Source organism: Dipodomys spectabilis, unplaced genomic scaffold (assembly GCF_019054845.1).
Source record: "Dipodomys spectabilis isolate Male_0828 unplaced genomic scaffold, ASM1905484v1 ptg000089l, whole genome shotgun sequence".
Classification (NCBI taxonomy): domain Eukaryota; kingdom Metazoa; phylum Chordata; class Mammalia; order Rodentia; family Heteromyidae; genus Dipodomys; species Dipodomys spectabilis.
The window spans coordinates 12,138,478-12,161,221 of NW_024870766.1; the positions used below are offsets into that span (position 1 = coordinate 12,138,478).

At 36.1% G+C, this 22,744-nt stretch overlaps 1 protein-coding gene across 1 annotated transcript in view; it reads left to right on the plus strand.

The window, feature by feature from the left end:
• Sema3c (semaphorin 3C) overlaps positions 1-22,744 on the plus strand; it is a 138,507-nt gene that overhangs the window by 43,464 nt on the left and 72,299 nt on the right. The gene's annotated exons all lie outside the window — the stretch shown is intronic.

The following is a 22,744-nucleotide window of genomic DNA, read 5'->3' on the forward strand; positions in this document are numbered from 1 at the left end:
TATTGCTTACCAAGTTTAAATGAGTTCATAACTCCATAGATGAGACAGTTTTGAAGCTCCATTATTTAAAACATAAATTGTGTTGGGCAGACAATACAAAGGAACCCTTAAACCAAATGTGAGAGGTATTGGAGAGTTCTAAATTTCAGTGTAGCTCAGAAATATTTTCTGTGCCAGCCATGACGCAGGAGACTGAAGTGCTTCTCACCAAATAAGGGCCTGTGAATGATGCTGAGAGCAGCTTACCATCCAGGGGATCCAGGAAACAGTTTAATGAAGTGTGTCAACACAGGTGGCCACAACGTGTTACTAAGCTTGAAGATGTGTGTCTCCAAAGTTGTTAACTGAAAATATACACCCTCTCTTCCCCTGCTTCCAATGAGATAAAGCTTTGTTCTTCATTTTAAATCTGCCTTTTGGTTGTCTTCATTTACAACATAGGAAATTCAGTTCTTGTAATCATGAAGCCCTAGAGGGAGAGTTTGAGTCTCAAGCCTGGCTGGAGAGGAAAGGTTTTCTTTAGCCTATGGAAGTCACTATGTCCACCCGAGGCTTGAAGCAAATCTTCAGGGTGAACTTGGAAATGACAAAGCAGCAAAGGTATTCTGTCATGGGAGCTTATACAGTGATTTTCCAAAATGACCCAAATCCTGAGAAAGCTAAACTGAAATTGCGTAAGAAGTTTGTCCTACACATGGAAAGTGGTGATTTCTAGACTCATAAAGCATTGAGGAAAAATGCCTAAATATGTATGTGTATATGTAAAAACCACAAATCCAGCTTCATTTGTATAGTAAAAATAGATACGTTTCTTTGTCACACACATGCGCACCCAATTTCTTGAACTTATGACACTTTTTTAAACTCATCACCATATATTTTATGGTGAATGCTTGTCTCAAGACAGAGTTTTAGAAAATACATTTTAAATGGTGAGAAAGGTAAAAGAGGAGAATAAAAAGTGTGAAAAATTAAAAACTAAGTAATGTTTGGGGGTTTCAGGAAGGGACAAACTACATCCCTGGTGCATCTCTGAGGAACACAAATCTTTAATGTACCCTTCTATGTGACATGATGAGGAGTTTAAGATGCTCAAATTTACAGACAAAAGCTTTGTTTCCTCCCCGTACCAAGAATCCAAAAATAAGAGGAAATGGGAATGCAAAAGGAAACATATCTATTTAGGTAAAGTTGATAGTTTAGACTGACAGGCATTTGGTCTAATTAATCACCCAGGATCTCAGAGAGGACTTGGACTAATGACAACCCTCATGTGTACCTAGCAGCTTTAAGGCTTGAGTGAATCCTGTTAAAACTCATACCTCTTCTTCAGTTTCTCTTAGGCATGCTTTAGATGACTTTTTCATTTTAGGCAGCCTCCAATTGCTGATGTTCATGATTTTTTTAATAGTGTCTTAATCGGCAATAATAATTTTAATAGTGATAATAAAAATGACTTCCTTTTCAAAAAGGACTAAAAATTCTGATTGTAAGCTGCCGGAAGAATAGTGCTCTAGTTTTCTGTGCATTATTCTCAGTGGTGGTGTCTCAGACTTGGATTCTGTGTGCACATGTATATGACTAAAGTTTTTCCTTAGGGTCTAGTGTGTAGTCACCAGTTAAAGCAAATAGAATTCCTCAGCAAAGGTATTTGTTCTGTTGTGATACAGATCCATGTTTCTCCACCATATCTGACTGAGTGCCATTGGAAGATGGATATAAAGCAAGTATTGTTGAGCCTTACTTAAAGAAATTTTTGTCCATGTTGCAACAATGAGAAGTACAAAATGTCATGTCAAAACCAGCTTTACAATGTCGGTGGGGGGGGGGTATGATTGGGTGGGAGGGAGGGGGGAGGCTGGGAAGGGAGGTGAAGGGTAAACAAAGGAGGAGGCTGCAATGCTTGGTAAGAAATGTATGCATTATCCTGCCCATGTAATTGTAACCCCTCTGTACAGTATGTTCTCAAATAAAATAAAATAAAATTTAAAAAAAAAAAAAAAAAGAAATTTTGGTCCAGATATTTCCAGAGGTTCGAAACATCTATACTTATAACACCCAATTAGAAGCAGTTAATTTAGGAGTACAAGTCATCACTAGTAACCGATGACTAATATCTGTTTCCATGTCTGAAAGCCATCAAGGTGGCTGAGTCTTATAATTGCCCAGGAAAATTCTTCATATATTAGTTCCATTTATTAACAAAATAGTGGTTTCAGGGAAAAATACCATTACAGACTCGATTGAATTTTGTACTTGTGAATATCTTTGCTTATATGTAGAATCATCACATTTAATAAGAAGGCATTAACAAGCTGGGTGCTGGTGGTTCATGCCTGTAATTCTAGCTGCTCAAGAGACCGAGATCTGAGGATCTAGTTCAAAGCCAGCCCCAACAGGAAAGTCCGTGAGAGTCTTATCTCCAAAACTGGAAGTGTCACTGTGGCTCAAGTGGTAGAGCACTAGCCTTGCGCTGAAGAGCTCAGGGACAGGGCACAGGCCCAGAGATCAAGCCCCATGACCAACAAAAAAAAAAGACATTAATGCACGTTATGCACATGTTATGCAATAGACACTGTAAGTCTTTCTACAGACCTTTTGGGTTAGTAAAAATTCTCTATGTAGTTTGCAGTAAATTCCTTTACACTGGCTTCTATTTATAACTGGTGTGATCCACCAAATTATATCAAAACACTGTTAAGTGATCAAAGGTCTACAAAAAGGAAATAACTGCCCATATATTCTTAATGTTTAATAGATATAAGTACTCATATGAATACAGTAGTTTTATTAAGCTGTTCTTGGATATAAAGAGATAAATCTGTGTGAGTTTCTGGTAACTATTTAAAAAATTCGTTGGGGCAAACATGGCCAAAAAAATCAACACACCTGCAACAAATATTTTATCTAGCCATAAGCCATTCAGCGATATGGATGAATTTCCAGTGAATCATACAGGCTAGTTTTGGATTATTTCTTCTTCTTCTTTTTTTTTTTTATTACAACTTGACTATTTCTTTCCCATTCTAAATGTTTATAAAAATAACTGTTTAGAGTGATTAAGAATGTTTGGCACATGGGATTGTCCTGAAAATGTAAAGTGTCTTTACTAAAAGATCCTGTCTTTTATGCTGTTAGTTATTTTATTAGAGTTGTTTGTGTGATTGTCTCAAAAATGTGCATATCCAGAATTTGACTCTAATTTAAAAAGCAAATACACATACATGCCCAAGCAAAATACAATGAAATGCATTAAATTCAGGAAGTAGTTTAGAGAAAATTAAGGTGGAGTAGAAGAGACCTTTTTCTTCACCAACTGCTGAGGCAATGTGTGAGGTAAGGACCGAAGGGATGGTTTCTCCTGTCTTCAGTGGTTTGTAGTTGCACGAATGAATAAAATGGAGGAAGGGAGGATGGGGAGAATGTTGACTTTTGCTTCATACTTATGCCAAGGGCAGTAATTTTTATTCTAAAATGTAGGAGAGGCAAATGGAAGGGCTATTTAGAATGACAGCACTTTTAACTCAGCCATACTTGGTGTCAGGGTTTCTGTGTATATCTCTCCTTTTCCTCAAGGCACTGGACCCAGGGTCAAGATGGAGGATCAAATCCAGTGTATTTTCAGCTGCCTCCTTGAGTAGCAAAGTGATGTAGCACATGATTTTTTCTTATCTAAGAACACAAATATCAGTAAGATAGTAGGAATATTTTGTTATAGCATTTTTTTCCAGAAATAAAATCTTTCTTCACAATGTTCCTTTGTTTATTAATCCTTTAAACTCTTGAGCGTTAACTCTTTAAACTCTAAGCATAATAAAGCACAATAAGCATATTTTCAGGATGATTTCTTCTTTTGACCTATTTTTCTCCCCTCAACTATAGAAGGATTGTTTGTTCTTTGTAAATCTCCTGCAGAATTTGTCAACATTGCTTTGAATGTTGTGTCCAATCTTTCTGCTTTGGCTAATCTTCATTCCTCCCAGATTAACATTTTGTTACATCACAATTAATTCATGATCTTTTAAATGGGTTTTCAAGTATGGACATATATCTCAGATGTAGGCATGCTTTACCTGCCACACATAAGAGGAACAGATAGAAAATAACAAATGCCCAAAATGTAGCTTTGAAGGGTCATTCTGAAAATTCAAATGCACTTAATTTGTTGTTATCCTGACACCTTTATTAAATCAGAACGGTGTTTTTCTCCCTACTTAGTTCTGGTGAGCTCTCCAAGAAATAAAAATAGTTAAAACAAAACTCTCTTTTTATTTTTGTTTACCTACATTTAATGGGCAATATCCTTTGCTAATTTATGGGCACTTTGATTGCTGTTATCTAATTATGTGCAATCTAGCTAGCCTCTCCTTTTCACCTCTTTGCAAAATATAAGAAACACATTCCTAATTTCTTACCTTCTTCATAAATGCAAGACAGTGAGACTGCTAACTACATGGCAAATCTAGTTAAAACAGAGTGTGAAGAATGTTTATTTTTCAAAAAGCTTCATGTTGAAGTGAAACCTAAAGACAAACAAAATGTTATCTCTTTAGCTGAAACTAGTTTTACAATGGAATACTTCAAATAAGGTAAATAACTGATATTTTAATCTCCCTCCCTAAAAGTTGCCTTATATTTGGCATCCTGTTGATTTTACTTGAGTCTTTGAGCCTGTAATTAAGAGTATGGATTCCAGTAAGACTTCATTGTGAGCCAGTCCTGATTCTGCTATGACTGTGTCCCAATGTCCCTAACTACACACCAGGATAAAGTAATCCTCACATGTAAGGCAATCAATCATCCATCATAGTCTGTCAGTTACTGTCCCTAAATACATCATTTGTTGTACAATTTTCATTACCTGTTCATACTTGAAAAAATCCTATTTTGGGTGATAAATTAGTCTCATATAGTTATTGTGAAGACTAAATTATATGGTCCATAGTTAAGGACTATTAATTATCAGTTCAAGAAGCAACAGAACTGACATGAGAGATCCTAAAGAGTTGTACTTGCAACACCTCCCCCAACACACTCCCCCACATGCCCAGCAGACACATAACAATAGACATAGGATAGCATGGTCATCTGCAAAAATTTCTAACCATCTTATCAATTTAAAAACACTGATGTAAAAAAATACAAAAAAGAGAAAATAATACTGTTGACAAAATACATGTGCATGTTGGTTTTTTAAGTAGATATTTTAGGTAAATAATAGCTTATATTCTAGTTATAACCTAACTGGGTTTAAATGTTTGATAAACACCCTTTTAACTATAATGATATAAAAAGCATAGATGTCGACTCATGGTACAATGAATGCCTACTTGATATTCAACTCAAGGGGTTACATCTCAACAACCTATTGGTTATTGAAAATAACTTATATCAAAAAATATATTGAAAGCTGGTAGCCAGTGGTTCATGCCTGGAATCATAGCTAGGATCTGAGGATCAAGGTTCAAAGCCAGCCACAGCAGAACAGCCTGTGAGACTCTTATCTCCAATTAACCACCAGAAAACTAGAAGTGGCGCTGTGGCTCAAAGTGGTAGAGAGCTAGCCTTCAGCAAAAGAGCTCAGGGACAGTGCGTAGGCTTGAGTTCAAGCCCCACAACCGACTTTATATATTTAGTATACAAAACCTGCTGGTAGTTGTAGATTATAGCCTAGCCAATCTTAAACAGTTTCAGAACACTCATATTATACTACAGTTAGACAAAATCATGTCACTCACACCCCTTGTATAATAAAGTATTGAATATTATTAAACATAATATACTGGAGATTATACTCTCATACATTTATTCTGAAGATCATGTGGTGATTGGAGTTATGGTATTGTACCATAAAACCTTAGCCCAGGAATATATCATTATTCAGAATATGAAATACAGTTTCTAGCAAATGTGTATAGCTTTCACTTTACTGGAAAGATGGAAAATGGTAAGGTAGAGTACTGTAGGTAGGGACCAGCTGTATTCATAATCCTGGAGGAGTCTTTTGTACACTGATTACTGTAGCCCTATCCAAGAACTCTGGGCTCAGTAAGAAATAAAAAATGACCCAGGAATGGAGCATCAGACCTCATGGCCAAGTTAAGGCTATACTCATGGCCAAGTTAAGGCTATACTAAATTGAGAAGTGTGTATGTTGTTCATGATCACACTTCAGAGAGTGCAATATGGTAAATTGCCACTCTTCAACAATGGTCAGATAGAGGAGCAGTACATCTCTTCATAAGCAGATTTTTTTTTAATTATTTTTTTTTGTTGGTTGTAGGGCTTGAACTCTGGGCTTGGGCACTGTCCCTGAACTCTTCATCTCAAAGCAAGTGCTCTACCGCTTGAGCCACAACAACACATCTGGTTTTCCTAGTGGTTTATTGGAGATAAGAGTCCCATAGAGTTTCCTTCCCGGGCTGGCTTTGAACCATGATTCTCAGATCTCAGCCTCCTGAGTAGCTAGGATTACAGGTGTGAGCCACCAGCACCCAGCATAAGCTGAATTTTTGCCTAATTCCCTATGGGTTTATTCTGAAGGTTACCCTGGCAAAGGACAGATGGAAACTCTTGAAAAGGTTTTTTTTTCTTCATTTCCTTTGATAGTGTGCTCTCTAGTTCTGCATAATCTTCCAGAAAAAAAATAGTATTTCTACCAAATATTTCTCTGAAAATATGCAACCTATTTTTCAGGATCGCCGGGTCTCACTTAGAACCATATTATGTGAATTAGACCACAACAATGGTTTAAAAATCACAGCTGAATTTTCACTTTGGAGATTATAACAAAGTTTTTCTTTTCCTTATCGCTGAAAGAATATCAGAAAGGAATTCAAGTATATTTGGAAGAGATATGTAGATAGCATTTGACCCCAGCTACTGTTCTATCTTGTCTATAAGGTCTAGAATTATGCTGTCGAGTCTGATGAAGCTATGCAGAATAGTTGTCTGTGAGTGTCTTGACTCTCACGGGGACTTTTCTCAGATACCTAACCAGGGACTTGAAGAAAGGGTACATGTGCCTCTCTAGTTCTGGAATGATCGTGGGATGTTGTTTTCGAGGACCACTGGATCTATCCATTGTTTTGGTGTTAGTCGCCTGAGTAGCTCTGCATAAGACTTCTAAGTTTGGCAGTTATAGAAGACAAAAAGTTTCACAGGTGTGGAAAAGCAAACCAAAAACAAACCATACTTGTTAATGGTACTTTAGCTTTTGTCATGATCAAATTCAGATGAATTATTTTCACTGTTATAAATTCAGAGGTATAAATAGAACTAAACTGAGCATGCTTTCTTCATGAAAATGTACCTCAATTTAAACACACCTATTGAAATTCATTTCTTTAATAGCCGCTTGTGTCACACTGTTTTCTTTCATTTGTCACTTGGCCTCCTTCAGGGCCATTTTGTGCTTTGATTGTCTGTTCCTTTTTATGTGTTCTGTGTTCTGGCTCCTTTTCCTATCAAAATTCATTTTCCACTCCACCTCCACTTGTCCTTCTCAGCTGCTGTAATGTTCAGTCATCTCTCTCCACAGAATTCTCAGTGATTATTGCCATCAGCATGTGGAGGTAGGCTGAATAGTGGTCCTTTGAAAGATATCATCATCTAAACCCTGCAGTCTGTTAATGTTAGCTTACAAGATGAAGTTGAATCTACAGATATGAATAAACTTCAGCTCTTGAGATAGAGAAGTTATTCTGGATGACCAGGTGATCCACAAATACAATCACATATATCTAAGAGAGGCTTAGAGCCTGCATAGAAGGAAAGGAAAACAAAACAAACCAACAAACCAACAAAAAATACCAAGACCATACAGGGACAAACTAAAGTGAGTCAAAATATTATCAGAAGCTTCAAGGGACAAGAAACAGGTTTTCCCTACAGACTACTGGGAAACACAGCTATGTTGCTTCTATTTCAGCCCAGTGTACTGATGATCAAGCATTCATGAATGCAAGAGGACTTCTTTCTGTGTTTTCTTTTTCTTTTTTTTTTTCAGTCAATGGTGGGGCTTGAACTCTAGGCCTAGGCATTGTCGCTCAGCTCTTCAGTTGAATGCTAGTGCTCTACCACTTGAGCAACAGTGCCACTTGTGGTTTTCTGGTGGTTTATTGGAGATCAGAGTCTCACAGACTTTCCTGTCAGGGACTTTCCTGCCCAGGCTGGCTTTGACCTTCCCATCTCAGCCACCTGAGTAGCTAGGATTATAGGTGTGAGCCACTGATGCCCAGCAATGTGTTTTAATTGTACAATGTAATATGATAGTTGTACTTGATGTACCAAATATAATTTAATCATTCTCATCCCCTCTGTAATAGACTTATCTTTCAGAAATATTACCTTATTTTTCTGCTAGCTGAAAGCATTTTTACTCTGAATAGTCACATATAGTATTTATTTTCTTTTCACTAGGAATCTCTTATGAAAAGACATGCTATTCTGTACCATTTAGTGCCATCTACCTTTAACAAAATGTATTTGTATTTATATGATTTTATTATACATGAAGTTGATATCTTGATACAGACCATCCATTTGAAGAGAAAATATTAAGGCTTTAAAATTCAGTGACAGTATTTTGTCAGGATAGTAATTTTTTAAATCTTTCTTAAGTTTCTATTCAGCAATAACATCCAAATTCATTAATTGCCATCATTACTACATGTTAATGTTATGACTTCTGTGGTTTGAAATGCAAGTTAAAAAAGCTGATTATAAGTGGTGTACATTTAAGACTACATAAATCTGCCAGTGTTCTTTTTTCTCGCAAAACAGTGAAGATTACTGTGGAAGATTAAGTCATTATGTACTTATGGTAGAATTAGGGATACATTTAAAGCTAAATTTAGAAGTGTAGTTGCCAAATGATGTTTTATATGACATTCAAAAGCTGGATTAAAAGGCAATGCAGTCTCTTGCATTAAGAAACACGTGTTGTTGCTGTGTAACATGATGAGAAAGTGATAAAGTGGATTTGTTGGGGATCATATTCTCTCCCCGAGTGAGACTGTTCAGTTCTCAAGAGAGGGCTCTGAGATCTTAACAATGACAGCATGCCTTGATCTAGATTGTGCAAGAAAATCAACAGAATCAGAAATTGAAAAATAAAATCATGGGCTGAAAAATGACTACTTTCTACAGAATCCATAGGTATAAGAAACACTGATATTAAAATGAGATATCAAGAAGAATGGAAAAAGAATGTATATACAATTTGGAGAACAATTGAACTCTTTGGGGCATTTGTGTCTAAGTTTTTATGTATGTTTGAGAAGCATAGAGTAGTAATCTTTTGGAAAATAAACACCTCACAAAATATAAGAAAAATGGCATCAAGAAATTATTTTAGCTGTATTTGAAGAAGGCCAATTTTTAGTTCAGATTTTTTTTATACTATACTAAGAGAAGAAAATTTTAGCAGTCTTGAAATGGTGTTCCTTGAGTTGATTTTGAGCATTATTCAGTGTCAGGGGAACGGAGGCAGTAAAGTTGTCATTTTGTAAATAATTCAAAGGTCATTTGATTTTATGCCCTATTTTGTAGTAGATAGACAAGTGAATTGTTTTCTTTTTTTTCTTTTTATTGTGAAAATAGCATACAGAGGGGATACAATTACAGGAGCAATGTAATGAGTACATTTCTTATCAAGTATTGTTGCCTCCTCCCTTGTTTCCCCTTCCCATCCCTTCCCATCTCCCCCTTCCCATCCCCCCTCAGGGAATTATTTTCTATTTCAATCTTTTTTGTAAATGGAAGATTTAATCCAGAGGGAGCCACTGAAGTAGCTTGATTTTTTTTTTCTGGTACTTTAATTTTATTGTGTGTTATTTTTTATTATAAATATCAAATCGAGAATATCTAGAAATATACAAATTCATATTTAATTACTTTGTATACTACATCATTTTCAAAAACCATGTAATTGCTTCTTAAACAGTAAGATTACATGTATAGCAAAGGAATCAGCATAAAAAGCATATATTAATAATAAATTCTAAAAGAATTTCAGGTTTATATTGGGATGGGTTTAAGAATAGTTTTGGAAATTCTTTTTTTTTGGGGGGGGGGAGGGTCCGGTTGTGAGGCCTGAACTCTGGGCCTGGGCGCTGTCCCTCAGCTCTTCAGCTCAAGGCTAGCACTCTCCCATTTGAGCCACAGCACCCCTTCTGGCTTTTTTTCTTTTTGCTTATGTGGTGCTGAGGAATTGAACCCAGGGCCTCAGTCATGCAAGGCAAGCACTCTACCACTTCCCAGCCCAGTTTTGAAAATTCTTGAAATAAAAAAATCAAACCCAAAGCCACAAAGGATTTTAGTGAATCATCAACTCCTTACACAGTACTGCTAAAATTGAGGCTGATGTACTATTCAGAAGGTCAGACAGTGGTTTTAAGTACAGAGTGTTAATTTGTCTTTCTGTCTAATGTGGGCATCCAGTGGCTCTTGAGCCGCTGGTTTAGGAAGTCCTGTATACAGTTTTCACTTCTTGACATGAGAAGATCTCTCTTTCCTCACTGGCTCCTAATTTGGGAACACAATTGTAGGTCTTATATTCAAATCAGCTTAAACAATTTTCATTAGTCAGATAATCTTCGTTCAGGAATTATCTAAAGTTAATAATAAATTTCCTAAGAAAATTTGATGTATAAATTTTTGCTGATATTCACAAAATTTTGGAAGAAAAATGAAGTAATGTTTTGAAGAATAATGATTCCTTTGTTAGATTATTTTAGTAAAAACATCATCCAACATTAGCTCATAAATGTATATCTCCAAAAAATAGCTTACTAGACACATATTTGTATTAATTGTACTACAAACTGCAAAATATTTGAAATGAGTTTGAGTATTATAATCAAACGTATTGTCACTGCCTTGAAGATTGAGAAGTTCTAATCTGATCTTGGCAATGGCCTTGGTAAAGTATTTAGCTTGGGATGTTCAACTGGAAGAGCTGAAAATAACTCCTAAGTAAATGTTTCTGTCATGAACTATTCCTATTTTTTCAAGAATTTACTTATGTCATACATGCATTAGTCATTGAGAACTACAGGTATGCTCAGCGAAAACCAAAGGAGACAAAAATCCTCAGGCTGAGAAAACTCTCATTCTCTAGCAACTTCAACAGAACACACACACCTGAGTTTGCATACATGCACTTTGGGTATTCCAAAATTCATCCCTAATTTTCTACATATTTGTTCACAAAAAATAGGATCTAAGCAGGGCGCGGATGTCTCATGCCTGTAATTGTATTTACTCAGGAGGCTGAGATCTGAGGATTGGGGTTCAAAGCCAGCTGTGGCAGGAAACTCCATGAGACTCTTATCTCCAATAAACCACTAGAAAAATCAGAAGTGGTGCTGTATAGAGCGCTTGCCTTGAGCTGAAGAGCACAAGGACAGTGCCCAAGCCCAGAGTTCAAGCCCCACGACCTACAAAAAAAAAAAAAAAATAGGGGGCTGGGAAGGTGGCTCAGTGGTAGAGCGCTTGCCTTGCATGCCTGAGGCCCTTGGTTCTATTCCTCAGCACCACATAAGCACAAAGAAAAAAAAAGCCGGAAGTGGCTCTGGGGCTCAAGTGGTAGAGTGCTAGCCTTGAGCTGAAGAGCTGAGGGACAGCGCCCAGGCCCAGAGTTCAGGCCCCACAACTGGACCCCCCCCCCCCAAAAAATAGGATCCATTAGAGATTAAATGAGAAAGTGCTTATAAATATACAGATTTTTGTATACTCTTCCTGGAAATTAGGTAGTGTGTGTGGTAGGTTACAATAGGCAGGCTGGTTAAAAACTCAAAAAGTTTGTTGATTTTCTCATCATTTATGCTAATTGCGGCAATTCTGAAGAAATGGCAATCATTGCTTTTGCTAAAGTTTTGAAGTTCCATACTTACTTTTATCAAATATAATTTTATACAAACTTGACATTAATAAAAGAGGTTTTCCTTACCAGTATTAATTCAGAAAACAACATTAATGTCCTAAAGCGAGTGCAAAGACAGTGCATAAGAATTCTGTTTAAAACTGGAACTCTGGACTTGGCATGGAGTCTTCCAGCTATGAGTAACAGCTAGTACTGTGCCCTGGGTGCTTCCCACTTATTTTCACATTGTATTAGCATAATAGTTCCAGGAATTATTTTCCCATCATTCAGGTGAGGACACTTAGGCACCAATATTGAAGTAACTTGCCTACAGCCACATATTTAGTCAGATGTAATGCCAAGATTTGAATGTAGATTTCTCCTCAAAAGAAAAAGTTTGCTCCAGGAAAATGGATTAGGTTACCCCCTCGTCCCTCCCCCAAAGTCATGCTTTATCTGTAATTTTTGTTGTTTCTGTTAAACTGATTTGGGGACTTGAATTGTTCTGAATTTCAGCTAATTTTTCTTTTGGGTATTAAAAGATAATCTTTGTTATTTTTGCATATATTATTTACAAAGTAACACAGCTTGCAACATTTTTAAATTAGAGAAATACAACTTGGAAATCTCTTTAATGGAAAGGAACCAGGGACAACTACCTAATGAGAAACCTGTGCCCCCACCCTTCTGGTTATTTGGCATAGTCCTGCTTGCTTGAGCTAATCTCACTAAATCCATATTTGTTTACTTTAAAAAAATTTCCTTGAATAACATCATCCTAGCTATCTATACCTGTCATTTTGATTTAAAGTAAGTTTTGAGATTTATAGATAAAAGTGACTATACGTAAATGGAATAAAACTTCCTACCATTAAAAAGTAAGTGATCTTTGGTCATTAATACTCAGATCAATTTTCAGTTTCTATGGCTTGTCACTTTGTCCTATGCCTTATTATCGTTCACCAAATGACCTTACTTGTACACAGAAAATTGAAGAAACAATCATGACTCATTGTTTATCTCACAAGTGCAGCCACATTTTTTAAAAAATAAACTTCACATCCCATAGTCACTATTCTCCTTGAAGTGCATGCAAGAATGATAAATATTATGTTTCCAGAGCAAGAACAGACAAGTGAAACACTGATCTTCACTTGTAAAGCATCAAGTGATGCCATCTCCAAACACTGTCACATGAAATTTGGAAACAAATGGTTTGCCAATCTAACATGAAGGAAAGAGAGTATCTTGCATATACATTGGATAGCGATTGTACATATGATGCGCCTTGGGCTTTGCAAACCACAGGAAATGTGGCTGGATCCTTTGTGCTTCTGTTGAAAAGAATCAAAGGGTAGCTCTATTACTATGTAGAAACACACTCCCAAGGACTGTTTAAATCTCTTCTCCGGTAGCTGAATGCTGGGGAGTCACTGACCTTGTATTTTAGACAGTCTCAGGGGATATAGATACAAGAGAGAAAGAGCTCTGCATTGAATGACAAATGAATATGTTGAGAGTGAAAGGAATACATCTTTACTGGCCCATACAGTTCTCCAACTTACTTTTGTTTTTGAGCCAAGTATAATAACTTGCCTAAACAATGAGTCACATTGAGCTAAATAATATTTAGATTAAATAGCTGTCTCTTTAGAAAAACATCTCTATCTCTCTTCTCTTCATTCATGAACTTCAGTTCTTTAAACTTGAGATCATATAGTATACATTATATATATATATATATATATATTTTTTTTTTTTTTTTTTCCTGTGTTCAAGGGAAACTGGGTTTAAGAATGTACCAATTGAAAGCTTGGTTCAGGAATTTGGTTGATGGAAAGAGATCAGTGGTTTAATTCCAAATAGTCTGCCTGCTAAAAGATGTGGGTGGTCTTCCATCATTCTGAAAGAATCTAGTGATAGAGAATTTTGGCAACTTTTACCTGTTTTCCAGTTTGTAATTCGTAGTTCCTTCGTCTAGTTCAACATGTTTTTAAGTGCAATCCAACCAGACTTTTGTTTCAGAATATATGTAGAACATTGTGGTCTATAAAGAAAACAAACACTGCTTGATTTTTCATCAGAGTAATTAAAAATCTTTTAAGCTGACAAAACACTGAAATAAGCTTTCAGTATTAGCAGGCTCATTTCTCTTTGGATACATGATGAAGAATATTATTAAATTGAAATTTCTTAAGATATTTTTCTGTGTACTTTCATGCCTACATATATAGTAGCTTAGGACATATATACTAAGTTAGTACATATGTTTACATGAAAGTACATCTATATATGTATATATACATATTTTTTATTCTACATTATGCACCTGACATTGTTTAATGAAATTATCTCCAAAACTCTTTATTAGCACACTTATCTTTTAAAGAACTTATGTTTGATTAAATCCTACACTTTCTCAAAATTGTTCATTAGTATTTCAAGTGACTTGAGAAATAATCCAGCCATTTTAGTTTGACATCCAAGGAGTTTGCATCTTTACATGTTACTCTGACGCTCCTGGACTTTGTGCATATTTTGCATGTTGCTTGGTTCCTAAGTTCTGCTTAGAAAGCCCCACACAAATATTCTTTCTGAGTTCCCCAAACTTCTGATAATCTTTTTTGAATTTTCCACTTTTGGGCTTCTGTACAGCTCTTTCCACCCTTTGAAAACAGTACCTCCTTCTTAGCTCACCCCTGTTCTTTAGCTCACCATCTTCATAAGTCTTCACAACAGATTTCCAACCCTGCTACAAGATAGCTCAGCCTGTGTTTCCAATTCATTCTCTTTTATTATACTTTGTTCATTTACTAATATGATTATAAGTTAATGGTAAGAGTGACTGGACTACTATTTGTTCAAGAAATAAAGTCAGGGACTTCCTCCTGCTTAGATTTCCTAGTTCTTTCCCAGAAGTCCTAATTTTCTCTCTTCAGTATTCCTGTAACTTCTTGAGTCATCTCATTTTCCTCAGTGGCTTATATCCTTCCACTATAGATTTGTCTTCTTAGAGAAGATGGATCAAAATTATTTTTTCATCTTTTTACCAAGCCCCTGGCTCCTCTGCTATCTATTTAAAGACTGAATAAATATATGTCTCAATGAATACTTTTCTTTGGTGGAGAGTCCACTGGATTATATAGCCATACAAGTTAAAAGGCATGTATCAAAAGATTAGAAAATTTAGGGTCAGATAGGCAAGAGATCTCACCAACACATAGGATCTGCAGCTCTTCTTGATGTAATTAAACTATGCTCACTAGACATTCCTACTGGAAGGACATCAGGTGGATAAGCAAGTTTCACTGGAAGCATGGAAAGCAATAAGTAATAGGATGTTTTGTGTTAATGTTGCTGTAAGAACTTTTGCATAAGTTATTCCAATATGGGCATTTTGGGGTTTCACAATGGGAAATGGGGTGGTCATGTTTTCTTTCCTGGGATTTTGCTGGCAGGAAGCGCTGTGCAGTACCCTCTCCCTGGCTAATACATACACCTACTTTTAGATTTCTGTCTTTCTACCCACAGACTTTGGTGTTTACATATTACAATATATCCCTCCTGATGTTACTAATCTTTTTTTAACTTTTTCTTTCTTTTCCTTTTTTGTGTTTGTGTGAGTGCCTGTCCTGGGGCTTGAACTCAGGGCCTGAGTGTGGTCCTGAGCTATAGTTTTGTTTGTTTTTCTTCTCTAGACTAGCATTCTACCACTTGAACCAGTTCCATTTTCAGCTTTTTGGTGGTATACATAAGAATCTCATAGACTTTCCTCCCAGGGCTACATTCAAATCTTAGATCACAGCCTCCTTAATAGCTAGGATCACAGCTTTATAAATTAACTTTTAACAAGTATTTTCATATTGAATGTAGACTTCAAAAAATAACAGCTTCAGCACTTTGTTTTCTTTTGACGTTTTTATATAAACAAATTTTTAATAGCACAATATTATATTTCATCGATGTGTACTCTTTTGTTATCAGTAGCAGTTGAAATCATGTCGCACTTTGTACCCCGAAACCATGGCAGCTTTACCAGAATGTTAAGAACTCTAGAAAGCACGTATGAGATGATATGCCTGGTTCTCTGCAAATCGGTCTACACTCATGGGCATTCTCTGAAACGGATGCTTTCCTCACATAATTTGTAAACACCATGAGTGCTAATATTTCATTCAGCTCATCCATTTGTCCCCCACACTTTAGCAGTAGGTGCAGATTGGAGTCTTCTAACCAGAAGTTCCTTCCTGCCTGTTCAGCGTCTCTCAAGACATCTGAGGAGAATTTCTAACTGAACGTTCATATACTGAGCTAGATTCTGGTTATTGCTTCTCAAAGAACCAGATTGGTACCCAATGTCTTAGAAATCTGCATTCACATCTCCCAAGTGATCTTAGAAGAAGTAAAACTTCTACTTAATTGAACCACACAACAAAAGTAGCTTTTTTTTTTTTTAAATAGAGGAAGGCCTTGTTCTTTTCTTTAGCTTAGAAAATATAGAAAATGCATATTACTGCAGCTACATTTCTGAATTTTAATAAGAGGGCTTGGGGCTTGGAAGTTGGCTCAGTAGTAGAGTGCTTGCCTTGCATGCATGAGGCCCTGGGTTCGATTCCTCAGCACCACATAAGCAGAAAAAGCCAGAAGTGGCACTGTGAATCAAGTGGTAGGTTGCTAGCCTTGAGCTGAAGAGCTGAGGGACAGTGCCCAGGCCCAGAGTTCAGGCCCCACGACCAACCAAAAAAAAGAGTTCTTGTTACCTAGCAGATTGAAGATAAAATAAAATATTATATTAGCCTTATGGATACTATTCAATGGTACATATAGATAATATTTATCATAAATAACTCCTGAAAATATTAACAAAATAAGTATTTTCTTTCTGCAGGGAACAGTAATCATTCTAGTTATTAAATAAATCTTATTATTTTGTTTGTTGTGACAGAAAGGACAGGACTGGTATTGTAGGAGGATGGTTGGGAAAATATTTTTATTGTTGGGAGATTAAACTAAAAGTTCAGTCCAATTGGCTAATTCCACAGCTGCTCCCACAATATCTAACATTCTAACAATGATAAAGTCTGTATTTGAACAGTGATAAATTCTTTTTGTGAAAAACTTTGATTTTCTTTTCTTGTTTTTTCTTTCTTTCTTTCCTTCTTTCTTTCTCTCTCTCTTTCTCTCTTTCTTTCTCTCTCTCTTCCTTCCTTCCTTCCTTTCTTCTTCCTTCCTTCCTTCCTTCCTTCCTTCCTTCCTTCCTTCCTTCCTTCCTGCTTTTCTTTCTTTCTTTCTTCCTTCCTTCCTGTCTTCCTTTCTTCCTTCCTTCCTTTTTCTTTCTTTCTTTCTTTCTTTCTTTCTTTCTTTCTTTCTTTCTTTCTTTCTTTCTTTCTTTCTTTCTTTCTTTCTTTCTTTCTTTCTTTCTTTCTTTCTTTCTTTCTTTCTTTCTTTCTTTCTTTCTTTCTTTCTTTCTTTCTTTCTTTCTTTCTTTCTTTCTTCCTTTCTTACTGGGAGTTTATGTACTAAGGTCCTTGATTTGCCAGGTTGGCACCATGCCACTAAACCATACCTCTAGGTTGTTTGTTGTTGTTGTTGTTTGCTTGCTTTTGTTGTTCCTTCTGGTTGCTTTTTAGACAGGGTCATGCTTTTTGTCCAGGATGCCCTGGACCATGATTCCCTATATGCAATTCCAACTGTAACTCAAATGACAGTCACCTCTCACTCAGCTGTCGATTGACACAGGCCTTGGGAACTTCTTGCCCAGACTTTCTTGAAACCGCAGTCCTCCTATTTCATCTTCCTCAATAGATAGAATCATAGAAGCCACACCTGGCTTCTAATAAATTAATCTTTAAAAGGATCATGCCAGGCCTGGAAAGTCAGGATAAAATCTTGGGTTTTTTGCTAAAATTAATAGAAAACTATTCAGGACAATTTAGAAGAGGGAGCTCAAAAGTACAGTAATCATAAAATTTAACATCCAAACCATGAATCTTTTGAAGACAAAAATGAGTACTATTGACAATTATGCTGGGAAAGAGAGCTGTCTGGGGCACACCAGACTGAGAATCACCATCTCTCATAAAGCCTTCTGTATGTTTCTTAATCTCTCTTATGCAATGTCTGGAAAATACATTCTGTGTTTCTTGTGGCCGTTTTCTGGCCAGGCTCCGTGAATAGAGCTGTGTCTCTTATTCCTTCTTTCAGCCATGTGGCATTTTGCCTTCACTTAGCTAATCATGCACATCCATGAAGAAACAGAAAATTGGAATGCTTTATCTCCAGTGTGAACTACATCTGATGCCTCTTTCCTGCAGCACATTGGGCCTGCTAAGGTGGTTTATTGAGTACCCCATCAGGAAGGCGTTGTAGAGACTGATGACTTTCCCATTGTTTGCAGTATGGTTTCCACCTCACCTCAGTTGGCATAAAATGTTGTCGTTGTTTTGAGAAGCTGAGGGATTTGTTCTACTGCATTTGATACTATACAGACTCAGGTATAGGGACAAAATCAAATCCGATTAAGTAAGTGTGGAAGGTTTGTGTCTCTTTAGAATAGCAAGAGGATACCTGATGGTGGTCACAAAGACCTGACCTTGCTTTCTTTTTTTCTTGCTTTCTTTTTTTCTTTTTTATTATCCTTAAGTAGTTATAGAAAGGGGCTTCCATTCAACATGTCATTTGTGAGTACCAGTCATCTGGAAGAGTGTCACCGCTTTCCTCACTCTCCCGCTGACCTTTCTAAGTTGGATCTTGCCACCTTCAAACCTCTTGGGTGATTTTGGTTAGGGTGGTCTCTGAACATCCATATTTATTTTTGTGTGGAACCAGGCCAATATTAATACATAATTATAGAGGCTGTGAATGAAAATTAAAGCAACCGTAGAACAGTAACTCGCCAGGTGAGCTCCCTCTATTTAGGGCTGTTAATTTTGAGTGAATGAGGTTTGAACAATTGACTTCAGGTCTCTGTTTACCTTGGGAATTAGGAAGCCTGGCTTCAGGCTGAAGAAGTTTCAGTTCTGGGCTTTATCTGAGAATTTTGCCTAAAGGGACAGGTGAAGTTCACTTTCAACCCATTAAGTAGAGGATGGGTCATTTGAGTACACCTATTTAACATTCTTCTGAGATAAGACATTCTAGAGGAAATTATCCTGTCCTGAACAGTAGTATCTCTAAAGTGAAAGGTTTCATAAGATTTACTTTGAAATCTGTGGTCTGCATTCTCCCTGCGGCAAAGCTGAGGTTGATCTTGAGGAGAATGCTAACGTGAGCTACCTACTTAGTGTGGCTCTACTCCAGTTAAAATTAGCAGCAGGGTTTATGAATATCTGTTTTCTCTTACTTGGATTAAGGATCTCTGAGTATGTGTTGAATAAATATATTAAAAGCACATCATGAGCTTTAAATATAATTAATGGATTACTATTGCATATGCTTCTAATTGAGAGACTCTTGGGAATTGATTTTCAGCTCAAGTAATTCTTTATCTACTCTAGAATTTCAAAAAAGCCCAAAGATAATGTAATATCCTGTTTAAATGAATTTCTCTAGCAGATAGTTTAACAAATGTTTATTATTCACAAAGAAAAATCTTACCATCTTTCTACCAAGATTATATTTCTGAGCATGTGAATATGCTTCTTAATGACTTGGTCATATTAGAAATAGGTCTCTGACTAGGTTAATGGCAAATGAAGATTAGTTCTTATGTGATTAGAATATTATTGATAATACAACAAATCACTGTATTGAGTCATACTTGAGTAGACTCAGAAGCTTACATTTCTAGCATTTATATTTGGGGAAAACAAATTTTACTTCAATTCTCAAGGTTTACAGTGGTTTCCATTACAAAGAAAAGTTCACTTGAACTCATAAATTGTAGGTGAGTATACTAAGCTGCAAAATTTCCTCAAAAGAAAGTAGATTGGGCATAGAGGATATTACAGTAACTTTCCATCCTGCAGCTCTACACTTGAGTGGATTTCAGAATAGAAATAGGAAAAACAATGTAGTTTTTTTTTTTTTAATATTGTTTCCCAAGAGATTTTCCCAGGAACTTGAAGACCTATGCTGCCCTTCTTGGAGCCACTGCATTTTCTAATACTGCAAACTCTAGGTCAAGTCTATTCTCAATCATCTGATCATGTCTTGGGAAAGGATATAATTAGCTGTACGTCAGATGCTGTTAAAAAGATGTCATCATTATTAAATTTAAGGAAATGTAGGGCATTGCCATTCTTTGTCTTATTTTGATGATGAGCTAGTCTTTGTGACTTCCTTCTCTCTCTCTATAGCCAAATCATTAAATCAGCTATTTCCTATAACTGTGGCAAAATCACTGAATCATCATTGACTTAAGTTGGATCTACATTGAAACAAAGGGATAGAATTGTGGATCAGTCTTTTTAAAGATACAATTCTTAATGCTTTGAACTTTTTTTTTAAAATAAAAAGTGAACATTTTTCCCCCCACAATCTCCAGAGTTCCATTATGGTTCCTAACAGCAATTTAAATAGTATATAACTAAATAGCCTAGGATTCTATGAGAAACAAAAAACACTTCTGAAATATGTCTTGGGTTAACAGCGGTCAACTGCCAGTGAACTACAGATGATTAAAGTTGAAGATGTTTTATGGCTCAGGAAAAAAAAAAAAGATAGAAGTCCTTGGACTAGAAAGGTCTTCAAGTTAATATTATTGCTCCCTGGTACTTAAGCAAATGCAATAAATTGATTATTTTTTTGGTGGAACAGGTAAGAGGAGAGCTGCTATTACGTGTTATTTGAAAATTGATTTCATTTGCAGTTACTTTCCCAGCTAGGTTCACATTCTTGGTTTCATTTTAGCACAGATTAGGAAAAAATAGAGGGCAGAAGACAGAGACAGAGAGACAGAGACAAAGAGAACTTTGAAAAAAGCATAATCTAAGCAAACTACAGTAAAAAGTGTGAAAAGTGGTATCTGCACATTCTGAACACAAAAGCTCTGTCAGTCAGTATGGATTTTTATAGAAGTAAAAGAAAGTAAAAGAAAGCCATAAAATGCTTTAAATTGGTGTGTGTGTGTGTGTGTGTGTGTGTGTGTGTGTCTGTGTGTCTGTGTGTGTGTGTGTGTGAAATTCACTTAACTAGATAGTTCTGGAATTGTGCTATTCCATGCTTATTTCAATAACTCAATGACTTAGTAAAGGACCCCATTGTTTTCTACATTTTTCCAATCAAATCGTCTCTCCTCACTACACATTAATCTCACAGTTGTTACAGTTATCCTGCATAGTCAAATTATTTTTTGAAAAATGCCTTGTTTTATTATTATGCTCTCCTGCTCAAATATTTAAGTAGATTCTACAGATAAAAGTATTCAATATGTGAATATTAAACATAAATCTGACAATCTAGTTCTCCTCCTTTATTGCCTTGTGTGAGGAATGTTATTATTTTTGGGGGCCAATAATAGATGTCTTTTCCCAGATCTCTGTCCAGAGGTATCCTGTATAATTAGGATTACTAAGCTGGTTACTTTTTTAATGACATTATGTATGCTCCCAATTTAAGTCTCACGACAACCTTGTGAGGCAAGTTACTATTTATTGTCTTTAAGATGAGGAAGCAAGATCTAAATTCCAATCAGTAATCTGAGTATTTTAAAAAATGTAATTGTAGAGAAAGAATTCAGACTCCAATGATTGGACCCAGAAAGTATAAGTTCAATCTTTCTTTTCTTTTTGTTATTTTTAGGATTTTTATTTCAGAATTTTCATTAAAAAAAAAAAGTAATTATTAAGCTGGGCACCCGTGGCTCACACCTGTAATCCTAGCTACTCAGGAGATTGAGATCTGAGGATCACAGTTCAAAGCCAGCAGGGGCAGGTAACTCCATGAGACTCTTATCTCTAATAAACCACTAGAAAACCAGAAGTGGTGCTGTGGCTCAAGCGGTAGAGTGCTCACCTTGAGCTGAAGAACACAAAGACAGCGCCCAAGCCCAGAGTTCAAGCCCCACGACCGACCAAAAAAGAAGTAATCATTGTAAAGGTGATGTAGAGGAGTTACAGTTACATAAGAGAGATGAATAGTGTTACCCCCTCCCTCATTTTATGTATTTCATTGGAAAATAATTTATTCAAGAGCTATTAGTTAAACATCTATGCTATGCCCCAGTCTATAATCTAACCATGTTGTTTTAAAGATTTGCATCATCATGACTTGTATTCATAGATGAAAAGGAAGCTTTGTGAAACACTGTGATACAGAAAGAATCAAGGACATCTGTAAACCTGTCCAATCTCGGAGTGATACTTGCTTTATTGTGTGTTCCCTCATATAGTCTCAGATATTCAAGCTTTCTAGTTATCCTTATCTATTTTACCAACCTTTGTGAATGACTTTTCTGTATTATGTTTTACTCACCTCATGAAGGAACCTGTTGTTTCTGGATCAAATAAATTTTAACATTGAACTCGTTGTTTTACTTTTTATTTTTTACTTCAGCAAAAGAATAATTGAAACTTCATTAGCCTAACTTCATTTTAAATTTAATTTATTATGATAGGGGAACATACAACTTCACTTTTTTGGTCAATAATTCTATAAGAGTTTTCATTAAAACAATACAATTGTAGAAACAACACACTATTTTTTCTTTAGTTATTTATTCATTCACTTATTATTTATTACTCACTTTCTTAGTGCTCAGACTCAGGAGTTTGTGCTCTCCAGTGGCCACACCTCCAGTTCTGATACTTTTTACTACTATTATCAAGGAGTTGTACAAATGGGTTAAAGTTCCATAAGTCAGGACAATGTTACCCCTTCCTTCACTTTCCCTCATTTTTCTCCTCCAGTATCTGGCCCTTTCTGAGACAAAAAAAGAGC